The sequence below is a fragment of the Pteropus alecto genome, unplaced genomic scaffold, assembly GCF_000325575.1.
Source record: "Pteropus alecto unplaced genomic scaffold, ASM32557v1 scaffold213, whole genome shotgun sequence".
NCBI lineage: Eukaryota > Metazoa > Chordata > Mammalia > Chiroptera > Pteropodidae > Pteropus > Pteropus alecto.
In genome coordinates this window covers 3,107,223-3,115,294 of record NW_006434829.1, presented here as the reverse complement: position 1 = coordinate 3,115,294, position 8,072 = coordinate 3,107,223, and the positions used below count along the sequence as shown (strand labels likewise).

General features: G+C 57.3%; 1 protein-coding gene across 1 annotated transcript in view; it reads right to left on the bottom strand.

The window, feature by feature from the left end:
- The window catches only part of SCARB1 (scavenger receptor class B member 1), a 66,748-nt gene that overhangs the window by 57,982 nt on the left and 694 nt on the right, over positions 1 to 8,072 (bottom strand). The gene's annotated exons all lie outside the window — the stretch shown is intronic.

Genomic DNA, 8,072 nt, shown 5'->3' with positions numbered 1-8,072 from the left:
GGACATGGCAACAAACAGAACCGGGGTCCCTGCCCTCACGGGCCCGACGTCCTCACAGGGAGGAGCTGACGACAAACAATAAACACAACACACAGGTAAAGTACGCGGCGCCTCAGCGGGCGATGGGGTTACAGGAAAAAACAGCAAGGAGGGTTGGGAGCACCAGGTGGGGGGTGGGGGGACAGGCGGGGAACTGGGGGTCAGTGTGAATCTCAGGGAGCAAGTGAGATTGAGCAAAGGCCCAGGGGAGGTGGCGAGCGAGCAGAGGGGGCGCTGAGGCCAAACTGTGCTGGTGTCTCTCTGAGCAGTGGCCCGAGGCCAGTGTGCAAAGGGAAGGGTGACTGAGGGGGCGGGGCTTGGAACCGAGCGGCAGCGAGCTGACCGCAATTCTCATGGGATCCCCCTGGCTGCTGCGTTGAGAAGCTGACTGGCGAGCAAAGGTGGGGCGCAGGGAGGCTGCAGGAATCCAGGTGAGAGTCACAGTGCCTTGGACCAGGCCACAGGGGTGCTGAGAAGTGGTTGGATACGTGTTGAAGACAAAGCCGTCAACATGGGGGTGACATAGGAGCCTCAAGGCTGATGCCAGGGCCTTTGGTCTGAGCGGCCCGAGGTCGGAGCCGCAGTGGGATGGGATGGGATGGGCACGGGGTCCTTGGGCGTTGGCCGCGGGGGGCTGCCTTTGCCCCCCAAGCTGAGAGGGCAGCTGGCCGCTGGAATTCAGGGGACTTGGGAGAGGCCGGGACACGGGTGGCATGTCCCAAATGACACCGAATGAGGCTGGCCAGCCAGCGAGACTGGAGGAGAAGCAAGAAGGGAATAATTTAAAGTGTCTCGAGAGTCCTAGAAGCTTCAGAAAAGGTGGAAGGAACCTCACCGAGAATGGCAGGAAGTGACCGGGAGTCAGGCTGCTCCTGTTCCCTGTCCCCTCTTCCTCCAGGAGGAGGCCGTCTGTGGACAGGAAGGAGCTACAGGGTGAGGGAAAAGGGCACGAGAAAGTGAAGACGGCGTGCACGAGGGGCCCGGACCTCGGACGTCTGGGTTCAGGGAGCAGACCGACCGCTTCACATGGATCGAGGCACCGACAGGCTGTCAATCCCCAGCTCCTGGGCCCTGTGAGGCTCTAAAGCCAAAAAGAACGAACTCTTCGCTGTTTTTTCTTTCCCTTGCATTTCAGCTCCTGCAGGCCACTCCCAGGACCAGCGGAGGCCAAGGTCGGAGGCCAAGGTCGCCTTTGAACAAGGAGGGAGGTGAGCCACACAAAAGGGCTTCTCTTCGGTTTTCTTTTGTTTTTGGCAGAGCCCTGCAGTTGAAATCTCTGCATGATAAATGGGTTTACGGGATCGTCCGGATGTGGGTGTAGGAAGGCTGGGGGCCGAGAGAATCCTCTAATTCTAAGATTATGAACCAGAAGTCTGTTGGCAGCAGCTTTGTGGCTGAAACCAGCCTTGGAGGTTGGCTTTTGAGCCCTGGGCCCCTCTTCCACTGATCCAGGACCTGAGACCCCCTCTGGACACCGATGACCACCAAAAGGGGCCGCAGACATGGACAGAGCAGACACGTCCATGCCAGGTGTCCACTGGGACTGAGACGCACCCAGGGAAACGTCGCTGAGCAGATCCTCAGCACCGGCTCACTTCCATCTAGTCCAGGTGGCTGAGCTGAACCGTTCCAGGTGGCTGAGCTGAACCGAGTTCCGGCTGATCGCATGCTTCGTCTGGTGGGGCCATGGCAGGAACTAGTCATTCCGGGAAGGACTGAGAAGTTTTTTGTGGAATGGGAAATGCCAGGAACACTGAACACACCCCAGGAAGGCCAGACACGGTAGGATGCAGCAGCACAGGTGTGCACACCCCCCCACATGCACACACACCAACACATGTGTGTTCACGTGTGTGATCACAACACCAATATGTGGATGCGCACTAACATGCATGCACGTGTCCATATATACCTCCACACCCAAACACACATGGACATGTGTGTGCAGTGCCCATGCATGTAAACACACACACACATGGATTTGTATGTGCCGTGCACCAGGTGTAGACATGTGTCAACACGTGTGTGCACACATGTCAGCACATCGTGTGCGTGTTCGTGTACATGCATGCGCACGTAGAGGCGCATGTGTGTCGGCATGTGACATGCACCGACACACATGTGCACTGTGCCAACATGCAATCACACATACATGTGCACATGCTAACATAGGTCCACGGGACATCACACATGCGTGCACAATTGGCGCACGTGTGCGCACATCGACACTCACGTGTGCAGAGTCTGCACACGGGCACATATACCAACACACGCGCACACACACGTGACTCCAGAGAGAAGCACGCCCACCAGGAGCAAAGCAGGAAACAAAAATAAACTAGACTAAGGGGGAACTAAAAATAGCAATGCTTTTCGGCCGTCATTAAAGAGCAAGTTGAGTGGCTCTTGCACGCACCAGAACAACAGGAAGTTCCACGGCAGGAAAGAAAGAAAACAAGACCACAGCACACCTGTGGCCCGACAGAGCTGGGCTCCTCCCGAGAAGGGGGTGCTGCTCCCCAGGCATCCACTCCACGGCCCTGCCCTAACTGGCCGGATGCGGGACCTGTGGAAACACGCAGCTGTCCAGGGCACAGGAGCCGTCGGCCCGTGACCAAGACGCCCTCCGGGATTCAACGCAGAGGCTTTCTGCAGCCGAGACACGTGGAAGGGACTGAGGAGGACAGGGGGGAGCCCGGCCCGGGGTCGCTGGGACCCCCGGCGAGGGAGAGGCTGCCCTCCCCAGCTTCCCCTGGCATCTGGGACTCTAGGACGTGTTCGGAGGAGAGACGTCGGAGGCCCTCGGTACCCACAGTTCTGGGGGATGAGATTGTAAGGAGAACGGCCCGGAGTGAGCCCTGCTGCCCACTGGCCACGCGGGGGAAGGAAACGGGAAGATGGACGCAAGCAGAGATGTGGGAGGCCCTGCTGGAAACCCAGAGGGAGGGCGGGCGGGGTGCACGGCGGGCTCTGGGCTTGAAATCCTGCTTACTTTGGCTGCGTGACCTGGAGCAAGCGACTTTCCAGCTCTGTGCTGCCTTCTCCGCCTCCATAAAACAGAGGCAACAGGAGCCGGCCGTTCAGACACAAAGCAGCAAGGAATTCACATTCCACACTCAGAGCAGTGTCCGGCATCACGCGCGCCCGTGACCGTGACCGACCAGCCCTCACCTCTTAACCGATGGGCAGAGCTTTGCCAAAGAGGCAGCGTGCGGCGCTCTCCGGGAGAGGAGGGGGCAAAGCGGTCTGGGTCTGGGCCAGCGTGGGGAGAGGGTGAGGACATGGTCCCCACCACCTGGTCACGCCCCCACCCTGCCATGAGCCTTCGGGGACACCGCAGTGACGGCAACAGTGCAGCCCCCGCCCCAGCAGCCTTCCACGCTCACAGGGAGAAAGCAAACACACGAACAAACATGTACCACGATGGGGGACTTGTCGGGAAGTGAGCTGCACAGGTGTCTGGGGATGAGCTTTCCAGGCAAAGGGGAAAGCAAGCCAGAGACGCCGAGGTGGGGACAGGCTTGGTGGCCTTGAAGACCGTCAAGGAGATGAGTGTGGAGAGGGAGCGGGTGGGCGACAGAGGGCCAGATCGCGGGGGGCTGCGGGCCACTGAAAGCTGACTTTGGCATTCGCACGGCATGAAGTGGGGGACCTCGAAGGGCTGTGAGCAAAGGGGGCCCGTGACCTGAGGCGTGTTTTCACACAGTCTCTCTGGCTGTCTATGGGGACCAGAGATGCCACTACGGCACTGGTCCCAGCAGCAGGTGGGAGGCTGCGGTGGTGAAGGTGTTGACAAGGGGCCAGAGTCCAGGTGCGCTCGGCAGATGAAGCCGATAGGATCTGCTGCCGGACCACACACAGGGGTGTCAGAGAAAGTGTTCTGTCGGAATGGCCCGCGGCTTTTGCGTCCACACCTGGGGGTGCGTCTACGATGGGGGTGCCACTCGCTGAGAAGGGGAACGCAGGTGGGGGGAGCCTCTACAGCTGGAAAAATTAGTGGACAAAGCACCCAAGGCCAAGTCTGACCAGAAAACCAATTTAAAGACAGGAGAAGAGATCAGGACATGAGAGAAGGCCACAAGGCCAGCCACAGCGACTTGGCAGACCAGCCCTTCCCTGCGGCCCCGCTGCAGTGAGGGGCCCCTCCCACCGTCCACCAGCTGGGCCTTGCCGGGCGGACCAGAGACACACAGGAACCCAGAAACATAGCCCCAGGCACCTGAACCGCGCCCTCACTATCCATTCAACACAGAGGGCCACGCGTGGCGGGCTCGGTTCCAGGCCCTCCCTGGGTTTGCCTCTCCCTCTCTCTCCCACTCTTCGTCTCTCTACCTTTCTCCCCTCCACACGCACACGCACACACGCACGCACACACACACACACACACACACACACACGCACGCACACGCCCGCCACCCCGGCAAGGTCGCCTGGGGCACATGACTCTCTTAAGCTTCTGTTTCCCACGGATGGTGATGCCGAGATGAGTTTCATAGAAGTCTGCCTTCACCGAACGAGATGACATCACAGACAGGCTCTGACGGCTGCCCGGCACACAGCCACTCAGGACTCTGTTCCTTGGCCCCACGAGGTCTGAGCACCCTCCTTACCCACTGGGGGAAGGAGAAGAAATGAGTCTCACTTCTTCTATAGGGCCTCTCCCAGCAACCTCAGGACGCGGGGCCCGCTGCGTGTTTCCTGGGTGGGTGTCTAATTCGTCTGGCCATCCTCTGGGGAAAGCTGTGGATTCACTACTGGTTTTCAATTAAGCGCATAACAGGAAAACATTCTCTCCATTTTAAAAAGCAGAGGAGCATTACAGGCGAAGCGTGTCTACGTGGGCCACGCCCGCCCCCTTGAGAGCGGCCACTTTGGTCAGTCCAGTGTGTGCCCTTCCACACCTTCTTCTGAGACTTTACACGCACTGATATCAAGCCACTGAAATTACAGAATATTGCTTTGCAGAATTAAAGAAAAAAAATACATAAATTAAGCTCCGGAGCTTTTCTCAATGAGCAATGTTTCTGCCACCTATCCGTGCTGAAAGGCACATAGCTAAGTCCCCTCCCTCTAACTTTTGCCTAGAAACCCACGGGGCGCAGAGTTCCCACTGTGGTCCCTGTAACCCAGATTTGGCCATCGAGGTTCCTGACACAAGCTACTGACCTTCGCTCAGCCTCAGTTTCCCCTAAAGCAGGAAGGGAAAATACTGCCCGCTCTGCCTCTCTCACAAAGCTGTGGCTGGATTCCCATGAGAGACTAGGTGCATCCAAGGCATTGCCACATGCACATAATCACCTTTCTACGTAATAACTTCGCGGGGAGGCAAACCAGTTCTGACCGCTGTCTCAGAGGTGAAGTAACCTGCCTGAGGTCCCCGCCTGGCACACAGCACAGCTGGGCTCCGGAAACCGACGGGGGTTGCAAACCTCGTCGCATCCCTGCCCAAGCCCATCAGCAACTCGAGACATGGCAATCGAACCCACCAGAGCCACCAAAAAATACATGATGGTGACTAATGGGTAAGCTCCAACGATGACAGAGATGAGCAGGTAGTGGCTACGTTCATACTCTGTGGGTGGAAGTTTAAACGCGTGCGCTTTTTGGAGGGCAGTTTGGCTCTGTGAAAATTCAAACCCTATGGCTGTCGGTGACAGAGAAAATTATCAGTGAGTAGAGAAGCAGGTAAATAAGTAAGTGTACGGCCATTCCAAGGAATTCCATGAAGCTGTGAATAGATTTACATGTTAGGAAGTGGAAAACTCTTCAAGCGCTAGTGAGTTATACAGCAAGCTGCAGAATATTTGTAGGTAGCATAGTTCAATTTGTGTAAAAAACATGTATATTAATGTACATAAGTATATGCCCGTGATGTGTATATTAGTAAAGGTCTGGGGGAAACGTCTTTTTTTCTCTGAATGTTTTTACATGCAACTATTCATGTCTTTTATATATAGACGTAAGTATCCAAAAAAAAACCCCAAACAAACAAACATAAAAACAGAGAAATCAAAGCACAAGCCTCTCATTCAGGTCGCACAAGGACACGTGTAGCCAAAGAAAACACCAGCGGGCAGACATTCCCTCTCCTAGTGTCCCACCAGCTCAGTCCCCTGAACACAAGCACCCTTCTTCCAAGGGAAGGCACTTGGCCGGGGCTCGGCGGGGCTGTCCAGGAGGTGAGCAGGCCGGGCCCGCTTACCTTCCTGCCTTCACACCACTCGGCCCCAAACCAATTGCCTGGGGGACAGTCACATAGAATGCTGGATGGCTCTCCCTCAACCTGAAGCTCGGAAATCCTAACTCCAGAACAGCTGAGGACGATGGCGCTGTCCTCTCTGGGAGCCCGGAGCAGGGTGGTGCACGTGCACACACACGTGGGACTGACATCCTGAACCGGATCCACAGCCATAGAAAGAAACCCTGAAATAAGCCCAAGACGGACCGGGCTGACAAACCTCTTCGTCAGCGGTAAATCTCAACCCCTCACACACCCCCCAAGCAAGAGGCTCGCCATGCTTACGCTTATGCCACGTGAGTGACAGTCTCACCAGGGCACACACGGAACAGAAACCACAAATCAGCATGCTTTTATGGGAGACCTTCACTGAGCTAAAGCTCTCCCAGCTACCCTGAAAAGGATTACAGACACACTCTGCGGCCACCGTGAGAAAGAGGCAGTCTGGCGTTCTAAGGTTTCCCCACGCAAGGTTTCTCGCCAGCCCCAGAGGACTCCCAAAAAAATACGACAAGAAACTCAGTGCTCAGTGTCACGATCAGATGGGATCTTTCTTACAATCAGGTTACAGGACTTAACAGGACAAGATTTGAAACCCCTTCTAAAAAAAAAAAAAAAGACAGCATGGCCAAAATGACTCAGACAACTGCTCCCCCAGAGACCTCGGGAAAAGCCTAACATTGCCCCATCTTTAAAGCTGGCTGGGTCCCAAGAAGTGTCAGCCAGGTCTAAGTGGAAGGAGCCTTCATTCATCCACCTGTCCATTTATTTTCCAAGTATCCTCTGCTGGGCATGGGGCACAGACAGAAAATGTGGACAAGTCCTCATTCTCAAGAAACTGGCCGAAAGAAGTAAGAAACTGGAAAAAGAGAAGCTAACTGGGAAGTGACAAAATCCTCTGTCCCAGCTCTGTGTCTGGCTGGATCTTGGGCAGGGGTGAGCCTCTGTTTCCCTCCCAGCTCTGCAGGTGCTGGTTCTGGCTTCAAAGCTCCCAACTGCTTCTCGCTCAAGCGTGAGGCTCTGTCTGCAATCTCCCGCCCTTCAGTGACTCCAGGCTCATTCAAACCTGCCGCCCGGTCGCGCAAGGCACGATATGATGATGGTCTGAAGACGAGCTGGCAGCCTCAGTTTGTCTCTCTAGTTAAAAGGGCAGTGGTGTGTAAGGTGAGGATCAGAGGGAAGCCCTGTGGGCTCTCCCAGGTCCCTGCTCATGCGTGAATCCGCGGACGAAGGCGGCTTATCCCTTCCAATCTGCGCCAGAAGGCAGCGCGGGAGGACAGGGCAGCGCTCCGCCTCTGAGATGGGGGTTTCTAGGGAGCCTGGACAGCAGAGAGGGCTCCACCGAGAGCTCCCGGGCCTGGACGCCCGCGCGTCTCCCAGAAGCACATGAAAGCTGGGTTCCTGTCCTCGCGGCTCGCTGGAAACAGGCAAACCGCAGCCCTCGTTTTAGCGGGCTGCCGCCGGCGTGCGGACGCGCTCCAGGCGCCCGGGCCAGCACCGCCACGCGCTCCCGAGTCCGGGCCGGGCCGACCCCTCAGGGTGAGGTCAGGCTCCGGGGTGGTCCCTCATTCAAGGCTCCCCAACCCTGGCCTCCAGAAAACTCCCCAGGTGGCCCCTTGGCCCCCAACCTCTGCCCGGTCAGGGAGGGTACTGGGGAGATGGACCGCTGACCCGCCCCCCGCCGCCCGGTGCGCTGGGGTCTCCCCGGTGCTCAGGAGCTGCGGACGTCCTCGGCGCCCTGCGCCCTCCAGCCCCGCGGCCGGCGCCCCTCACCCACCTTGAGGACCTGCTGCTT